At 39.6% G+C, this 20,583-nt stretch overlaps 1 long non-coding RNA gene and 1 other non-coding gene across 2 annotated transcripts; one reads left to right on the top strand and one right to left on the bottom strand.

Annotated features, from left to right (window-relative positions):
- Window positions 1-1,084: 1,084 nt before the first annotated feature.
- On the bottom strand, window positions 1,085-1,166 carry trnas-uga (transfer RNA serine (anticodon UGA)). Its single transcript has one exon. It is a non-coding gene; the product is annotated as a tRNA-Ser (tRNA).
- A 9,142-nt stretch (window positions 1,167-10,308) lies between these two features.
- LOC133420760 (uncharacterized) lies at window positions 10,309-11,922 on the top strand. Its single transcript, XR_009770623.1, has 3 exons — window positions 10,309-10,456; window positions 10,618-10,683; window positions 11,788-11,922. It is a non-coding gene; the product is annotated as an uncharacterized LOC133420760 (long non-coding RNA).
- Window positions 11,923-20,583: the final 8,661 nt, after the last annotated feature.

The raw sequence follows: 20,583 nt of genomic DNA, 5'->3' as shown, positions 1-20,583 counted from the left end.
GGTCACTGCTATTATTTGTAATATATTGTATTATTCGTAATCAGCACTTATTTAATTATATTAAATGATGGCAGCTGGAAGATAAGAAATATAATATAATATAATATAATATAATATAATATAATATAAGAAATATGAATTATCTGTCCCCATATCAGAGGTGTTAACGAGTTACATTTACTCCGTTACATTTACTTGAGTACGTTTTGGGAAATTTTGTACTTTTAGGAATAGTTTTGAATCACTATACTTTTTACTTTTACTTGAGTAGATTTGTGAAGAAGAAACTGTTCCTCTTACTCCGCTACATTAGGCTACGTTGAGCTGTTACTTTTCTTTTATCCCTTTTATCCACGTACGCGTCAATCTCATGACATCACTGAGTGATTCTTTGGGAAAAATGTTGGTTTTGTTTTGTCACATATACACAGACTCAAACACACACACAGAGTTTATGGGCTTTTTCTAGTTCTTCCTGGTTAAAAAAGAAAAGTACAAAGGCTTGAAATGTTGTGCTACTTGTGCTTAATTTATTTTTTTATTCAGTTATTATTTTATTTATTTTATTATTTAGTAAAGTACTTGAATTTACTTTAAGATTATTTTAATTTAAGCTTTTTTTATTTTTTATTAATTTTAATTTATTTTATTATTTTAATGATTTAATTTGCCTGAAGATGATTATTTTGTACTTTTGTCTGTTTGAATGGTTGTGTTAAAAAAATAAATCAGACGTTACTCAACAGTTACTCTGTACTTGAGTAGCCTACCGGTAGTTTTTTCACCAAGTACTTTTTTACTTTTACTCAAGTCATTATTTGGATGACTACTTTTTACTTCTACTTGAGTCATATTATTCTTAAGTAACAGTACTTTTACTTTTACTTTACTTTTACTTTACTTTACTTTTACTTTACTTAAAATGCACCATCCCCCTGATTTTTCTTTACAACTCGAGTACTGGTAGGTTCGGACTTGTTCGGACCTCATTCGGACCTCATTTGAAACTCTTTGATCTTGTTCGGATGTGTTCGGACCTCAGTCCAAAAAGTTCAAAAACATCACTGGAAAAAAAAGTTCACATCGCTGCGAGCAGGGTTCGAACCTGCGCGGGAAGATCCCATTGGATTTCAAGTCCAACGCCTTAACCACTCGGCCATCGCAGCAGATATCACGCGTTGTCTGGATTCCCCGTCATGAAAACTCCGAAGATGACGCAGTGCATGTTTGTGCCTTCAGATTGTTTCAGCTTTAGCTCACATGTCTGCTGATTATGTCGTTTTCTGTTTGGTTGTCTTTGGTCCGTCTTCTAGAAACTACTTCATAACTATAACCATTTCACGGGTAGAGACTCCGTATGCAGGGAGACAGGCGCTCTTTTACGAGCATGGAGCATGTGGTGTGGAAATGTACCTTTAGCATCAGTCTAAAAAATAGAAAAAATGAGTTATTTGAGGAGTTATGAGGCTCGAATGCCCTGGTATTGTCGGATATGTGACAGCGTACATAGAGCACACACGCCCTCTGTCGTCCAACATGTGTTACTGCAGGGGGCGTTCGTGACAACAGCAAATTTCCAGGCTTTCGTGATTCTTTGTTTAGTTTAATACTTGGGTTTTCCATTTGAGTTTGAGCGGAATATCAATAAATTAACTATACTTAACTATATATATATATAAATAAGTGCTGATTACGAATAATTTAATATATTACAAATAATAGCACTGACCAAAACACCTGCAGAAATACTGCAGGAATGACATAGCAGCAGTTAAATGCAGCCTTCTGTAAGCTTTAAATATCCACTGGGCTTACATCAAATACATCAAAACACAACAATAAAAAACAGTTTTCTGAACTTATCAATATGACTCTGTCCTTCACAGGATAAGTAAAATGGATCACTGCGAAAACTCAAAATCTTAACAAGAATATTTGTCTTATTTCTAGTTAAAATGTCAAATTTTTAGTCAAAAAAAATCTCATTACACTTAAAACAAGACTCATCACTGGAAAAAACAACAATTTTCACCTGTTTCAAGTAGATTTTCACTTAAAATACCGGTAAGTAGAAAAATCTGCCAGTGGAACAAGATTTTTTTGCTTGTAATAAGAAGATAAATCTTGTCCCACTGGCAGATTTTTCTACTTATTTCAAGTGAAAATTTACTTGAAACAGGTGAAATAAGTTGTCAAATAAGTTATTTTTCAAGATATAAAACAAGACTCATCACTGGAAAAAACAACAATTTTCACCTGTTTCATCTTTAATATGCAGGACATGGATTTGTTTAAAAAGGATAAATTGAAGACTCAAAGTGTCTGAAATGTGGATCAGACGCACAAACATTCAGTCTCACAAACAGTGTTGTTTTCAGGTGCTTCAGCCTGGAGACTGTGGATGTGCCACATGGGTTTTGTGTATTTTGTATTATTTTGAGGTTAACAGGCCCGCTCCAGTATCTCCGCTCCCACCTGCCTCCGACACACTCACGCTTCAGGAACAGGATGTGAGGCGGGTGCTGAGGTCCTTGAATCCGAGGAAAGCTGCCGGACCGGATGGAGTGCCAAACAAAGTACTCCAGTCTTGTACCGATCAGCTCGCCAGAGTCTTCACCAGGGTTTTCAACATCTCCCTGTCACAAGCCAGCATCCCCCCCTGCTTAAAGACAGCCACCATCATTCCTGTTCCTAAACAGCCAGGCTCCACGGACCATAACAACTACAGTCCGGTTGCACTCACTCCTACTGTGATGAAGTGTTTTGAAAAACTGGTCCTGCATCACATCAGAGCCAGCCTTCCTCCCTCCTTTGATCCCTGTCAGTTTGCCTGCAGAGCTAACCGGTCAACTGAAGATCTTTAATAAAACCATATATAACATACTGTATAGAAGTATGGGGACACACATTCAAGACAATCACGAAACCAATATTCTTACTTCAAAAAAAAGCAATTGACTCATAAACAAAGTTGGATACAAGCAGCCAACCAACCAATTATTTATAGATTCAAATGAGCTTAAATTCAATGAACTGGTGGACTTCAAAACTGCACAGCTCATGTTCAAAATCAACAATAACATGCTGCCAGACTGTATCCAAAATATCTTCAATTTAAGACAAAGCCATTACAACCTCAGAGGGGAGAGCATATAGAGAAAATCAACAATCAGAACCAACACTAAACTGAGATGCACTACAGTGGCAGCAGTGGATGCTTGGAATAAATTAGATATAGATTTGAAATTATGTAGAACTTTAACTTTATTTAAAAAAACATTGAAAAGAAGGATGATTTCCTTATATTAAATTAATGAGTGGCTTGATGTTGATTTGGGTATTTATTTAATTGGTGATTTGCTTTGATTTTTTAAGGATGAAGGTAACATGTAAACTGCACCTTTATTTTAAAAATCTTTTTTATTTTTTGAGGAATGTTTGTTATCCCTACAGAGGCAATTTGTTTTACGGGCAGTCTTTCTCTTACTTTTTGCTTTTATTTTATTAATTTAATTAATCTTTTTGAGGGTAGGCAAATAATAAGCTTTGCTTCAGCCTACCCCTTTTTCGGTCTAGATTTGTTTATTTGTATACTGGAAACTTTTTTGTTATGTTTTCTTTGAACAATTGAACGTTTTCTTGTTGTCAGTTTTATTCTTGGTTTTTTATTTTTTTATTTTTTTTTTGTGTCATGACCGAAAATAAACTAAACTAAAAAAAAAAAAAAAGATGCCATTGCCATAGCAACTCTGAGCCACTTGGAACAGAGCTACGCCAGGATGCTTTTCATTGACTTTAGCTCTGCATTCAATACCATCATCCCAGACATGCTGGTCAGCAAACTGCTCCACTTGGGCCTTCTCCCCACCATCTGCTCCTGGATCAAGGACTTTCTGACAAAACGCTCCCAGCATGTTAAACTTGGTCCCCACACATCCTCTACCATCAAACTGAGCACTGGAGCTCCTCAAGGCTGCGTGCTGAGTCCGCTTCTCTACTCACTGTACACCCATGACTGCACACCTGTCTACTCATCCAACACCATCATAACATTTGCTGATGACACAACTGTTGTTGGTCTCATCTCCGGAGGAGACAAATCCGCCTACAGAGATGAGATACAGAGACTGTCAACATGGTGTTCGGTGAACAACCTGGTTCTAAACACCACCAAAACCAAGGAATTAATACTGGGCTACAGGAAGAAGCGTGACTCAGAACCAGCCCCTCTCTGTATAAACGGGGAATGTGTGGAACTAGGCCTGTGTTGAAAAGATTGATTCTCCGATTTTAAATCGATTCTCATATTAATTTCTAAAAGTCGATTCATATGTCTAAAGATCGATTTAAAAAAAAAAAAAAAATGTTTTTTTTTTCATCGTTACATTACAACTTTTGGTATTTTTTTGTTTATGCCCAAAAAAGGAATATTTTGTCGGACACGAGAATAACTGGTGCCATGTTTTTGCCTTTAAATATGTTTAAAGGTATGAAAACATTAAAGTTTTCAGTTATAATTGCATAAATTGTCTATATTTCTTTGCTTTATATACTGCCTTGGAGTTACATTTGCATAAATGTTAAAAACCAAATTCTCATAAATGGGGAAAAAATAAAAGCGATTTCTTTCGTCCTCGGTTCGCTGCCCTGGATCTGTTTGGTAATTCTGACCCACATGATGTTTCTGAAAGCAGTTCTATCAGCATTCTGGGAGCTGATTGGTCCTTACAGCATCATTAGCCGCCAATACTTGCTGTTGAATCTCAATATAATACTAGTATTAATATGTTGCATAACTACACAGTCATATAATTCATGCAACAGCTGAAAAAACAGTTTTATTAACAGTAACCCAAATCAATATCGGATCGAATCGAATCGGATCGTGATTATTGATTCTGAATCTTAAGAATCGGAATCGAATCTATTCTTGATATTTGAATCGATCCCCAGCCTTATGTGGAACGAGTGCAGACCTTCAAATTCCTTGGTGTTCATCTCTCAGAGGACCTCTCCTGGTCAGCCAAATCCTCAGCCACGGTGAAGAAAGCTCGTCAGAGACTCCACTTCCTGAGAGTTCTCAGGAGAAACAACATGGAGAGGAAACTGCTGATTTCATTCTACCGAGCAGCTATTGAGTCCATCCTTACCTACTGCATCTCAGTGTGGTATGCAAGCTGCTCGGTAGCGGACAAAAAGTCATTGCAGAATGTGGTGAAAGCTGCAGAGAAAATTATCGGCTGCCCGCTGCCAACACTGGTGGAAACTGCTTCTGCACGGTACCTCAAAAGAGCCAGAAACATCACTAAAGACTCTTCCCACCCTGGCCATCACTTGTTTGATCTGTTGCCCTCTGGCAGGCGCTACAGATCAATGAAAACACGCACCACCAGATTCAGAGACAGCTTCTTTCCCAGGGCTATCTGTGCTCTTAATACTGTAATGCACTAATTAAGCTGATGCTGCTATGTTGCCAATCTTGAACTTTAACCATGCACTTTCACCTAGTACAAGCCAGCTGTTTTACTGCTTATTATTTATTATTCATTATTATACATGCTTAGTAGCAGATCTTAGTTGATACATGCTTTTTATTACTTCATTGTCCTGTGTTTTTTATGATGTTGTAACACCACAGAATTGCTATCTAATTTCGTTGTTTGCACTGCTTATAATGACAATAAGGGAATTGAATTGAATTTTCAAGGGCTTGATCCAATCAAATACACAATATATAGATATACTAAAGCTTCCTTGTCCAGATCAGAGTGAACTCGCCGCAAGTCTATGCCAGCGACTGCAACTCCGTCCCTATAATAGACAGCAAACTCCAGTGGTCCTTGTAATGATAACAGCAAATGAGATTTGCTTGGTATCTGTTGGTTATGGAATACTGCTTATACATCCAGACAGTAGGGGGCGCACAGCGTCTGAGCAGATCATCTGAAGAAGTAGACCCGTTAGAGTTGTCCTGCCTGTAACTGCTTTTCAGAACAACTGCTACATAAACGTACCTGCATCTTCAAGTAAAGGTGTTGTTATTGAACCCACACCACACAAAAACAATACAGTCCTCAGAGGAACTTGTTTGCATAGAAACACTTATTGATCGACTTCTTCACTGCATTGGCTCTGTCCTGCATGTTTCTTCTACGCTTCCTCGTTCTCTCTTAGCTGAACTTTAATTTGTCTCTGTCTTCTTTCTTTTTCTAAGCTGCTCCCTTCAGGAGTCTCCACAGCCAGTCACCCGTCTCCATCTAACTTTAATCTGCATCCTCTTCTCTCACACCAACTAACTTCATGTCCTCCTTCACTACAACCATGAATCTCCCCTTTGGTCTTCTTCTAGACCAGGAGTCGGCAACCCAAAATGTTGAAAGAGCCATATTGGACCAAAAACACAAAAAACAAATATGTCTGGAGCCACAAAAAATGAAGAGTCTTGTATCAGCCTTAGAATGAAGACAACACATGCTGCATGTAGCTATATTAGTTAGAACTGGGGAAAGATTTTTTTTTTCATTATGCACTTCGAGAAAAAAGTTGAAATGTCGAGAAAGAAGTTGAATGTCAAGATTAATGTTGAAGTACAATCTCAAGGAAAAAAGTCGAAATGTCGAGAAAAAAGTCGAAATATCGAGATTAATGTTGAAGTACAATCTCATGGAAAAAAGTCGAAATGTCGAGAAAAAAGTCGAAATGTTGTGAAAAAAAGTTGAAATGATGAGAAAAAAATCGAAATGTCAAGAAAAAGGTCAAAATTTCGAGAAAAAAGTCAAAATGTTAAAAATTTGTCAAAAAAAAGATTAAAAAAAAGGAAAGGAAAAAGGAAGAAAAGAAGATAAAAAAGAAGAAAAAAATAAAAGAAAAAAAGAGAGAAAAAAACAGAAAAAAGGGAAAAAAAGGAAAAAAAAGAAGAAAAAAGGTCAAACATTTTTGAAAAAGCTCCAGGGAGCCACTAGGGCGGCGCTAAAGAGCCACATGCGGCTCTAGAGCTGCGGGTTGCCGACCCCTGTTATAGACCTCCTTCCTTGCAGTTCCAACCTCATACTCCTTCTACAGATGTCTTCACTGTCCATCCTCTGTACATGTTCAACCATCTCAGTCTGGGCTCTCTGACTTTATCTTTATGACTGGATCCAGACTTGCAGGTCTTCTACTGGGCACTAGGGTCTGGATCCAGACCTGTATGTCCACTACTGGTCACTAGGGTCTGGATCCAGACCTGCATGTCCACTACTGGTCACTAGGGTCTGGATCCAGACCTGTAGTTCCTCTACTGACCACCAGGGTCTGGATCCAACGTTGACCTAATTTCCATTGACCTCCATATTAAAATGTTGCTGGATCCAGGTCCCCACAGTCCGAGTGACTGCTGTCAGGTCAGTGTATCTTTTGGTCATTGGATTTTTCCGTCATGAGTGGGAATCAAAAAACAAAAAACGATTGGTTTATTTGATTTTCCTTTTAAAACAAAAAACAAATATTGAATTACACTGCATTTTTTCTTTTTCTGTGTTAATATGATTTAACAAAGATTCAAAATACGCTTTTATTTTCGTTTTCTATTTCATATAAGAAAAATGAAATCACTAGTCAACAGGAACGAAAAAACGAACCAAAAACAACCGTTTATTCATATTCGTGCACCGGAAGCATTTACAACCGAGTGAACTTAGTTCTGGATATTTGACAGGCATTCCTGTGACAATTCTCTCCAGGGGAAGTTGTCGTGCTATAATTGTTACAACGTTTGGGTAGGCTGTGACCTTCATCAGGTTAACTGTCAGACAGTTCATGTAGGTGGAAAAACACGTCACTGATTGTGTCATTCAATCTTCATTCATAAATTCTGGCTCAGGTCTGACACTGAGTGGCCTAAATAGTAAACGGTCACGCAGCGCGCATCAATTACCACTTGAAACAAGAAACACACACAGGAAAAAAGCCGAGATAAATATCTATCCATACAAAATATAGAACAACAGCAACAACAATAATAATACATCTATTAGACCAAAAGGTAAAATAAAATGAACTTAGGCTTTTTTACCCACAAAATGACAAGATGGTGATAAAATGAAAATAATAAACTCTATTGTCATAGAACTTTTCTAAGTTTGCAAGGCACTTCAAAAACAGATTTTTAAAAAAGCACAGATAAAAACAACACAGACAACGAAATATACAGGCCCTAATAGCTTATAAGATAATATAATAGGCTATATTAGGCTATGAATAATTTTATAAATGCACAACGACGTCTGAGTTAAGGAAGTCTGAGAGAGAGAGAGAGAGAGAATTAGCAGAGCCTACAGACGTTTAAAAGTCCAAACAAAAGTATTTACTCACAAGAAGTGATTGTAATCAATTACATAATTTAAAGTAGATTTTTACTAAATATGATAATACATCTAGGCCTATGCGTGGTCTAATGATCAGCTCTCAACGTAAGACTATATTAAATTCTCTGTGGATTAATGCTCCACCTGCATCAATTGGATCCTCGTCAAAAGGACATGTCATGTTTGTAGCCTAATAGTAGTGAAAAGAAAAGTTGTAACACTGATTTTTTTTTTTCTAATCAATGAAAGACGGCATAACTGCCTCAACTGCACACTGACAGAAAAGAGGAGGGAAGGAAAAACGCAGGTGTAATCCACAATTAGTGCACTGAAATGTCATACGCATACGCATCTGGATTAGCCTGTGTCATACAAATATGTGATTAGAATGCAGACAAAAGATCAAAACAAATATGAAACAGAAAAATAATGCAGTTTAATTAATCAAATAAAACATCAAAATTATTGTCCTCCATCTGTAACTTCCGGTGCACGAATATGAATAAACGGTTGTTTTTGGTTCTTTTTTCGTTCCTGTTGACTAGTGATTTCATTTTTCTTATATGAAATAGAAAACGAAAATAAAAGCGTATTTTGAAACTTTTTTAAATCATATTAACACAAAAAAAGAAAAAATGCAGTGTAATTCAATATTTGTTTTTTGTTTTAAAAGGAAAATCAAATAAACCAATCGTTTTTTGTTTTTTGATTCCCACTCATGATGGAAAAATCCAATGACCAAAAGATACACTGACCCTGTCAGCATAAAAAAAACAACAAAAAAACAAACAACCAAATAAAATAACGGCCCAAATTTGGTTTTTGCAAATTCCTTTTTTAATTTTTTGTTTCTGTTGTTGAATATGACGGCGTACAGACCGGAAGCGGAAGTAAAGTATAATACCGTCAAAATAGTAGCAGCATGCTATCTTATTATCGTACATATTATATTTATAGTCTTATATCTTAGTATACAGTCTTATATGGCTTTATAGTCTTAACCTGTTAGTATGATACTGTTGCTTAGTTGTTTTATGATGTTTGTATAGTTTTAAATTGTTTAATGGTCGCTGCCACATTTTGCTCCGTTGTCATGGCGACCGCTGTAGTCCAGAGGAAAGCGGTTTACACATAGAGGGCGCACAGCGGCAGCCGCCGCCGGCTTTGACATTCATTGTGTATAGCTGCCGCCGCGCAATGGCGCAGGGCTTTGCGCCGAGCTCGGCGGCGCGCAAAAGGGCGCACGCAGCCGAGTTGCCGTGGCGGCAAAGGGCGCAAGACGGCGTAAGCTGCCGCTGCGAATTGAAATTTTTTAAATTTCATTGTGCGCCCTGTGACGACATCTCGGCGGTGTCCAATTAGGTTGTTTAGTCTGACGTCACACCCTTTCAAAATAAGGTTTCCGGGTCCTGACGCTCTGACAGATAAACAAAACGAACGACAATGACGGACCCGGTGAACTTGTTTACAATCACTTCTTTCTTCACTGAGGTACCAGAGAGAGTGAAAAAAGGGTTAAACTAATTTAATTCCAACAGAGTGGTCAGTGTGGCTGTTCTGCCTGGTGGAATAATAAAGGGTAGCGTCCAGGCATCACAGAAAAAGAGAGTTTACGAGGTTGAGGTTATAAATTAGCCGTAAGCTATCTAGTTAGTTGACATCTAAAGATGATAACGTTATGCTAAAAAACGGATAGGACTGCTACAACTTTTGATGTAAACGAAGATGAAAAACTTAATATGTCAGTAACGTTATAGGTCCCTATATCAACTGTTTTGGAGTGTTAGGGAAGTTAAGCAAGTTGAAATATAATGATGTGCCAGCCCCCGGCTAGCAACAGAAGTATTGTTAGGCTAAGATGTGTTAGGTTGAGAGAGTTGAAATGTTTTCAATGTAACGTCAGGTTCATGTTGAGGGACAGGCAGTAAAATACAGCAGCTGCCAGTGCCCAATCGGCTGAGACAAGTGCCACCATATGGCAGCTCTGCTGATTTGGACAGAAAAAAATGTGTCCCGCACCGATGTCGAGTGTGTGTGGAAGAGGGCGAAGATGCCGAAGACGGAAATCACAGCTAAGTGAGTGTCTGTGATGGCACCATCCACAACACAAGGTTAGTAATTAATTTGCAAATGATGCTGTCTGATGTTGTTGCTTGTTTTGAATTATTTACTTAACGTTATGTGGTTTAAAGCTATTATATTATGTGAAGATGAATCCCATTCATCAAACGGTGGTAATATACACTCATAACACGTCATAATATTATTTCAGCTGGAATAAAAAGATCTGTCACCCAGGAGGACAAGGACTGGACAAGGACAAGGACTGGAGGACAAGGTCAGTTTGTTAGAACAGCTCCTGCACTGAAATGTTTATTATATATTATTATATTATATTACACATAATGTGTTATTTCAGTTTTAATTCAAATAATCGGTATGAAGCTTTAGACACGTAGGATCAATGAATAATGATCTATCATCTATCACTCATGACGTCATTGATCGCGCTGATGGAACATAATTATTATAATATTGTAGATTATATGTTAATATTTCTGAGTGAGCAGGATTGTGGTGCAGCTGCAGAATGTAGACCTACGTTAGTTTAAAATAATAATTAATATGGTGCATAATCTGAACGTGTTTGAACAGCATTTCAATGACAATGTTTAAATTTACTACATTTGTTGAAGTTCAGGATTAGGTTCAGAGTTTGTTAAGCCTAGTTGCAACAAATTTTATAATAAGTGGCTTCCCTTTCTTACATTCTTCCACTCTCTCCAGTCCCTGCCTCCTGATTGACGGATCCCCCCCCCCCCCTCCCTCTCTTCTCTCATTCCTCTCTTTCTTCCTCCTTTTTATTTATTTATTTACTTTTCCTTTGTTTTTGGGGTTCATTTTTCTTTGTTTTGTTTTGTTTTTTTTGTTTTTTTATCTCTCCCCCTTTTTATGCATCTATTTTTTAATTTATACTGTGCAGTTTTGATACTTAAATATTACTTAGAATAATTTTCATTTATTTGTCATTATTTTGTGTGGATTTTTTGTTCTGTTGAATCAAAAAAAAAAAAAAAACATCCTAGGAGGTAGATTGTATATTCTGTATGTTATGTCTGTATGTTCTACTGTGCCTTACCCCCTAATAAAAATATATATATAAAAAAAAAAAAGAGTTTGTTAAGCCTGCTTTCTGAAACAGGGCCCAGCCCTGCTCATGGATGTTTGAGGTGTCGTCGCCCCACTCTAACAGACCTTATCCTAATTATTAACCTGTTATCAAGCCCTTGGCAAGCTTCAGCTGCTTGATAACAAGTTAATGATTAGAATCAGGTGTGTTAGAATGGGGTGATACCTCAAACATGTAGGGCAGTAGCTCTCCAGGAGCAGGGTTGGTGACCACTGTAATAAATGTTTTTTTTTGTTTTTTGTTTTTTTTAAGGCATGTGACTGGGGAATCCACCATGAGGCAAGGGCAAAGCAACAATACACGGAGCGCACAGGTGTTGTCATCCAGGAGAGGGGATTGTTCTTGTCTCACAGCGGCCTACTCGGTGGTTCTCCAGATGGGACAGTATCTGATAATAATAATAATAATAATAATAATAAAAAACTTTATTTATATAGCACCTTTCAGACGAAAGTCGCAGCTCAAGGTGCTTTACAGTAACAGTACAAATAAACAACAACAGCAAATAAAACAAAAAACACAAATATTTAAGTGCAGTGATATAAAACATAACCCTCACAAAATTCAGTTCCAAATTCCTCCACAGAACAACTACTAAGATAGGATAATATAAAAAGGAATATAAAAATTGAATATATGAATATAAAAAGGTAAAAATGCTGCACGAGTCGTAGGCATATGAAAATAAAAAGATAAAAATATCAACAAATAAGAGTACAAGATAAAAATGATCATATAAAAACATTTAAAAGTATAAAAGTAATGCAGACAGTAAAAATCAATTATATATACGGTAGATAAAAGGAATGTGGCAGCTAAGGCCCGGTTATCTTATGTTTAAATGCTTGAGTAAAGAGATAGGTTTTAAGTTGTCTTTTGAAAATATCTACCGACTCGGCTTCCCTGATGTTTTTGGGCAGTGTGTTCCATAATTTTGGGGCGTAGTTGACAAACGCTGCAGCACCGATCTGCTTTTGTCTGTTTCTGGGAGCTTCTAATAACCCAGCAGCTGACGACCGCAGGGTTCTTTTTGGAACGTACTTTTTTAGAATGTTGGAGATGTAGCTTGGTCCTTGTCCATTTAGGGCTTTGTATGTAAGGAGCAGGACCTTAAAGTCAATTCTAAATGGTACAGGGAGCCAGTGCAGGGTAGCTAAGACGGGACTAATGTGCTCTCTCTTTTTAGTTTTTGTTAATAGTCGAGCTGCAGAGTTTTGGATGAGCTGAAGTCTCCCTGTGGTCTTCTTATGGAGAACTGTGAAAAGTGCATTACAGTAGTAGATATGAAAGCGTGAATTAGCTTCTCAGCATCATTTTGATTTATAAAAGGTCTTACCTTTGCTACCTTTGATGACTGCATCATTGAGGTGAAATGTCCATGGTCAGCCAGAGCCAAGACCATCCTACAAGCAGCAGAGAGTAGGGACTTCTTCTTGGAGTTGGATGAAGAAACTGGTACCCTGGCACTAAAACAACTCCATAACTACTGGCATCAGATCCAGGGCAACCTACACCTGACTGGAGCTAACAGTTGTCACCTCATTGTATGGACTCCTCTTCTGAAGAAGACCTCTGTCGAAACCAGTCTGTGTAATAGGTCATACAAGTCATCACGAAGGACACAAAGTGTTGCTGGCCTCTCCTCCTTTTGTTCTAAGTACATGTTTTACTTAAGTACAGTTCTGATGTACTTGTATTTTACTTGAGTATTTCCGCTTTGTCCTACTTTTTACTTCCACTCCACTACATTTCTGGTAAATATTTTAAACATTTTTTTCTGGTAAATGTTGTAAATATTGTAAACATTTTTTTCTGGTAAATATTGTACCTTCTACTCTACTACATTTATTTGACATCTTTACTTTTCAGATGAAGATTTGACGATGTTAATGTCTGCACTTGAACATACCCTACATTCATGATCTGTAAATACTAATGTCCTTATCAGTTTACGCTGTTATAATAAATTAAGTTTTTGGCAGTAACACAATGTCTGAAACACAACATGTCTATAAAGAACAGTAACATTTTTTTTACCTGGTATTAATTTTTTAATTCAAGTTTTCCGCAAATCAAATCACTCATGAAAATCAGTTTACAAGAATATACATTTATCACAATGGGTCTTATTTCATGTCAAACTATTCATATCATGCCCTTATATACATGTAACAAATCCCTATCATACAGTCAATCTACATTTTTGATTGAAATTTTCTGCAAACAAACAGTTAAAAGAACAAGAATAATTTTTTTTCACTTTACAAGAATATACATTTTTCTCAATGGGTCTTATTTCATGTCAAACTATTCAAATCATGCCCTTATATACATGTAACAAATCCTTATGGCCACTGGGAAACAGTCCTCCACTTTTAACACACTGACAATCATTAATTCAATTTCACGCAGAATGAGTGTTTGCAAATTTGTTAGACACACACATACTTTCAGTATTTTGTTGATGTTTTTCCTGAACTGGTGTGGGATGTGGTGCAAAATGCTGTACAATTTCAGCCTTTGAATAGAACGCTCCACATGTATCCTTGCATGGGAGATTAACCTGTTATTGTTCACTTCCTCCTATGTGAACTGTCCATTGACGAGGAAAGACGGAATGTTCAGCAGAACTCCTTCTGGCAAAATGTCCCGTATGGTGAAGCCCTTGTCCGCCATGACCATATCACCTGGCTTAAGATGCTGGAGAAGTCCACAGTCAGCTGTCATCCGGGAAATGCCAACTGCACAACCTAGAGTTGCAGTTTGGAGTGAAGTTTTCACGCCTTTTAAAAAAAGAGAGAGATAAATTGATCATCATTAACGTTACTTTAGTTCTGTATTAGTCATGCACAGCAATTACAGTGAAACAGTCATTGGCAATGGAAATCTTAAATCTCAGGCTGCCTCTAATAATGCTCAAATGTATAGAAAAGAAGATGCAAGAAAAAGAAAAAGTAAAAATAAGGATCTCAGATATAAAATGGTGTAGAAGTTAAATTTAATTGTAATTTATTTATTTAAAGACAGGGACAGTGCACAATTAATCTTGTACAAAAGCATATGCATTGAGCCAGGTTGTAGCAGATTGCTATTTTCCACCTGTAGTCCCTGGGCAGGTAGTAATAAAATAGAATACAGGTGTAATATAAAACTGTTGTAACACATGTACAGTAATAATAAACTGCAATGTAGATAGGTTGTGCACTCTAAGAAACGGAGGAGATTAATGTGTTTAATCACGGAGAGCATAACAGTTTCACAACCAGTATATGCATAATGGGAACTGGTAAGGACAGGTAAAAACAAAAAAAGGGTGTAAACAGGTAATGTTAACTGGATGTAGACAGTAGTATCAGCTGTGCTCTTGCTTGGTTCGAACAAAGACACCGTAAAAACCCATTACATTTATCAGGGATATCCGCAAACGGTCGGTTTGTCTTTTACGAGTAGGTGCAAAAGCTAGTGCTAACTTTAGCTACCTAACTAGCGCAAACTTCGTTTTTCTTGATTCGTTTAAGAATTGTAACTCACCTTATCAACTGCAGCCATTTCCTCTTCTCTTTCTCGTCGCAAGGAAAGCGGAAGAATGACAGAGGTATCAATGTCTTAGACTCAGATCTGTTGTTACAACGGGGAACACAGCACTGCGGCATGTTTGAATGACGAGGAGCAGGACCCGGAAGCCTTATTTTGAAAGGGTGTGACGTCACGACTAAACAACCTAATTCACCCTTCACCAACCGTCCCTTCACCCATGGTCCTTTTGATGACCGTGCCTTCACCCACCGTCCCCTCACCGACGCTCCGGGGAATAAAGTATAATCCGTTAATCTGTTAAAACCAAAATAGAAAAAACGGAAACAGCGCCCCCATTTTCGTTTTTTCCTTTTAAATTAAAAACGGAAAAACGGTTTCTGCTGTCAGCATAAAAAAAAACAAAAAAACAAACAACCAAATCAAATAACGGCCCAAATTTGGTTTTTGCAAATTCCTTTTTTAATTTTTTGTTTCTGTTGTATGAATATGACGGCGTACAGACCGGAAGCGGAAGTAAAGTATAATACCGTCAAAATAGTAGCAGCATGCTATCTTATTATCGTACATATTATATTTATAGTCTTATATCTTAGTATACAGTCTTATATGGCTTTATAGTCTTAACCTGTTAGTATGATACTGTTGCTTAGTTGTTTTATGATGTTTGTATAGTTTTAAATTGTTTAATGGTCGCTGCCACAGCTCCGTTGTCATGGCGACCGCTGTAGTCCAGAGGAAAGCGGTTTACACATAGAGGGCGCACAGCGGCAGCCGCCGCCGGCTTTCCCATTCATTGTGTATAGCTGCCACCGCGCAATGGCGCAGGGCTTTGCGCCGAGCTCGGCGGCGCGCAAAAGGGCGCACGCAGCCGAGTTGCCGTGGCGGCAAAGGGCGCAAGACGGCGTAAGCTGCCGCTGCGAATTGAAATTTTTTTAATTTCACTGTGCGCCCTGTGACGACATCTCGGCGGTGTCCAATAGGAGAGAAGGTGCTGGAGGGAGAAAAAAAACTTGCAGCTTGTAGATCAGAGCCGATCAAGATGGAAGAAAGAATGATCTTGGCTGTGAGTGTGTGAGGAGCTGTGGGATGCGAGACTGCAGGCCTATCGTGACATCAATAAAAAGGGACAAAAGTGGAGAGAAATCTCCCAGAAGTTGGACATACCTGGTGTGTTTAAAAGTGGTAGAAATGTGATATTCTTTTGCTCTTTTAACAATAAAATGTTAATTTATAATAAAATATAGCATTTCCATGCCTCAGGATCAATTGAATCATTTATCAATATATGGTTATGAAAAGACCACGTGTCATACTTTTGCAAACTGAAGCACTACATGTCCACTCAGTATAAAAATCTAGATGACTGACATGAGCTAAAAAACAACAACATAGTTCAGAAAGGTTTTTTAATAAAACATGAGGGGCAGATATATAAAGGAGAGGAAGGGAGGCCAGGCGTTCAGTTGCAATGATGAAGCCTGAAGTTGGTTGATCCTGCTGAGGCTCCAACTCTCCCCGACAGGCTGTCAAACTGCTCCTTGTTCAGCCTGAGGTAGACTTGGTCATCATGGAGCTGTAGCTCCTGAGCCTGTATTCCTCCAAATCCTGTCTTCTCATGAGGATTTCATGGACCCTCCTTGCTGCTGCTGCTGCTTGTCTCCTCCTCCTCCTCTGAAGAACGAAAGCCAGGGCTTTTCTTTGAAGCAGGGACAGATGCATTTTGCAAACTGAGCTGTAGCTACTGTACGTCTAAACGAATTGAAAAACGGCGCCAAATCGGAAAAAACGTTTTTTCGGTCACCAAGCAACTTGCAACAAATGTGTACGCGATGCGCGCATGCGCGCGCTGCTCTGCGCCGGTGTTCTGCCAATTTCTGCTGTTTTGCCAAAAAATGCTACCTAATGTTTTTCCACCTTTGTAGAGCTACAATTTTACTGTGTTTTACTCCCTAGCCCACTTCCTTTTCCCCCAAGTGGTCCTTGTTGCTTGCCAGGCCGTCGTTGTAAATAAGAATGTTCTTAATGACCTACCTGGTTAAATAAAGGCGAATCACTGAATGAATATCAAATAAAGCGATACAATTGTTTTTTTTTTTCTCTTTATCGTGTAATGTTCACAAAGTGTAATGCAATTCATGTCATGGGTAGTGTATTTTGAAAGATCAAATACTCAACATCCCATATTATACATTTTACATCGTGCAAGAAATTATGCAAACTTTGAAAATCGACTGTGCGCATGCGCAGAACCACAAAGTAGCATTTCTCGGCAGGGAGCATGGATTGGCAGAACACCGGCTCTGCGCCGAGTCTGCGCCCACTTGCGCCCACTTGCGCCCACCTTGCGCCGAGTCTGCGCCCACCCCGGCGGTGTGCGCGGCGCAAACCGCATTCTATGTGAAAGCCGCTTTAGCATGACGTCACAACATAACGTTACAACGGTTGTGTGTTTGCGTGAATGTGGGTTTGTGTCACGACTATGGTTGCTATGTGTTTACCAACACAGCTGTGGGCATCGGCGATGATAAGTGACAGGTAGGTTCGACGACCGTCCCTACACAACCATACCCTCGACGACCGTCTCTTCACTGACCGTCCCTTCACCCACTGTCCCTTTGATGACCGCCCATTCACCAACAGTCCTTTCGACAACCGTGCCTTCACCCACCGTCCCCTCACCGACCATCCCTGCGACGACTGTCCCTTCAATGACCGTCCCCTCGACGACCGTCCCCTCACCCACCGTTCCTACACGACTGTCCCTTCAACAACTGGCCGAGGAACCACGGCGCCGTTCCTCGGCCATCTTCTCCTGCCATCCTGGAATCACATGCCATCACAGGAGGTGTGTCCAGCTCTTTCACAGTATGTGGTTCGAATGAACAATGAACAATATTTCCTCATAAATGAGAGCTTAAAAAAGCCTGGTTCAAAGGTCTTCAACGTGGAGGACTTCCTCCAGACTTCTCTGTATCTTTATGAGCCAGAGGCTTCCAGATAGACTCACACACCCGTTAACACATCACTCTGACTCATGTTGGTGAAGTTATCTTTACGATCGTCCAATCACCAAGGTCGAAGGTTAGTTTTCTTTTTTAAAATGAGGCTTTAACTAGCAGAAGCGGAGCTGTGTGACTGTACCAACCAAGCTACAGGTAAACAGCGCTCAGTCCACTTCATTACCATCATTCCTGTGACACCAGTGCATAAGAACACATCCAAGCCATCAGATCCCATCAGATCCCTTCGGATCTTGACCTGGACTCTATCCTGAGATCGAGGTGATGGTGGACAGAAGGTTTATCCCCGTCTGCGGGGACTTCCTATCTCCCCTCCTGGTTTCCTGATGTCACACCTCAGAAAGTCTTAAAGTGCCTCTGCAGGCGGTTTCCAGGAGGGCGTTCACGATGAAGCGTGGCTGCTCACTGCAGGTCAAAGTGTGCATGGAAAAATAAACTTGTCCCGTTGCCATGGCAGCAGAAATTATGACAATCTGCCTCAGCGCAACAGTTGAACAAAGGTGATGCGGACAAATGTTGACAGACGACCCGGACCAGCTCAGACGACACCAGTTCTGTGAAGCTGGATGGAGTTCTTATCAATATGAATATGTGTTTGGTCCAAGTTGGGATATCATAAATAAAGATTTTTTTACTTTTATTGGTACGCAGACAGTTTAACCCACAATTGTTCACATACGGAACATCACCACTCGCTTCACGTCTCTAACTGTTTTTCCCCACTCAGCCCCCACTCAGGGTCCAGGCCAGGATGCAGAGCTGCAGTTTTACACGCTTCTCTGCTGCTTCTCGAGGACCAACGCCTGCCAATAAAACTGTAGGATTAGGTAATTGGCGACTCTAACAAGGAGCCTAGCAAAATAGAATTGGTTGCAGTTCCCCGCCCTCCAAAAGTTTAAGTCAAACTAACATGGTAAAAATGAAAACCAATGCGCATTCGGTAGGGACTGGTCTGGTCGGGTCAGGGCGGGTCAGGGCGGGTCAGGGCGGGTCGGGACTGGGACAGAACAGACCAGAGCCCGGTTTCGATGGATGGATCACCAACCTAACGTAGAAGGATGCTTCATTGAACTAACGCACACCTGACGTTTCCCAGGTTGAACGCCGTTGGTTTGAACGTCCGCGGTTCCGATGTTTCCAGATGGGTTAGGTTTGACTTCAGCAGGAAGTCCTAAATGGATGTAATGTCATGATTTTGACGGCTGACACATTCACTTTTGAAATAATTTATAAAGTGATCACGTACCAACCAACACATTACCAATAAAATACCTGCATATGCATATAAACTTCTGTTGACAGGTTACGACTTGATGATGTCATCACCAGGAACTAATCTTCAACCCACAGACCCAAATCATCATGTAAACGAGGGTTCTGGGGAACACCTGATTTGCATCATGATGGTCTTCCTCCTAGGTTCCGCACATCGTTACCTCCAGCCTTCCGTGGTTTTCAGAAATCTGTCAGCTGCTCCCAAGTGTAAACAACTTTCCGTTGACATGGCAACCCAAGGAAGAAGAAACACTCGAAGAAAGATCTGTCTAGGAGAGATGCCGTTCTCTGAGGAACACTAAACATTACAATGCTGTGTTTCTGCGTGGAGATCCTCTGTGCATCGTCGCTTCTTTCATGGATTCCACATTTGTTCAGATCACCTGAGAAAATTTATGAATAGTCGAGTCGGGATGGGGTCTAACATACACGTGGTTGATTTAGCTCTATTGACGAGTGAGGTCAGCTCAGGGAGGTCTAGGGATTGAAACAGTCTAGAGTCAAGTCAGAGCCTAGGGAAGTCGCTAAAGCTGAAGAAACGCCCACAACCGACTGGTGGATTTCTTCCCTAATTTTGATGGTTTTACTGTTAAAGAAGCTCATAAAGTTTTCACTACTGAGAGCTGCAGGAATGCACGGCTCAACAGAGTTGTGAAGCTTTGTCAGCCTGGCTACAGTGCTGAACAGAAAATGTGGGTTACTTTTGTTATCCTCTATCAACGATGAATAATAAGCTTTTCTGGCTTTGCAAATGGCTTTTTTTATATCGCCTGAGACAACATGATTTTCTTTGAATCTGTTCCGGGCTTTTAATGAAAAACGTTAAAAATGACATGAAGTCCTGGGTTCATCTTCTGGGAGGGGAGTCTTGTTCCTCTCTGATGGGTGTAACCATGTGATCAAAGTATCCTATTTATGACACAACAAGCTTATTACTGTACAAGATGTTGTTTTCAAGGATAGTGCTTGATGGTCATCCCCACCCTCCCCGTAAAACATCCCGAGTTCAGCAAAAACACGCACCTACAGACCTCCACCCCGAAGGAACACGCCCTGTCCTATCACCCCAGTTACTCATTTACACCGCTTGAGCGGTACGTAACAGAACAATTCAGCATCCACCTCAGCCAATGAGCACGTCTGTCCTGGTGTCACCACACCATCCTTGTCCTCTATATAAACGCTGTTGCGCCGTCCCTTGGCAGTTGTCTGCTGT

The sequence above is a fragment of the Cololabis saira genome, chromosome 20 (assembly GCF_033807715.1).
Source record: "Cololabis saira isolate AMF1-May2022 chromosome 20, fColSai1.1, whole genome shotgun sequence".
In the NCBI taxonomy this organism is placed as follows: domain Eukaryota; kingdom Metazoa; phylum Chordata; class Actinopteri; order Beloniformes; family Belonidae; genus Cololabis; species Cololabis saira.
Note: the sequence above shows the minus strand (reverse complement) of the source record. Positions and strands in the feature narration are given on the sequence as shown.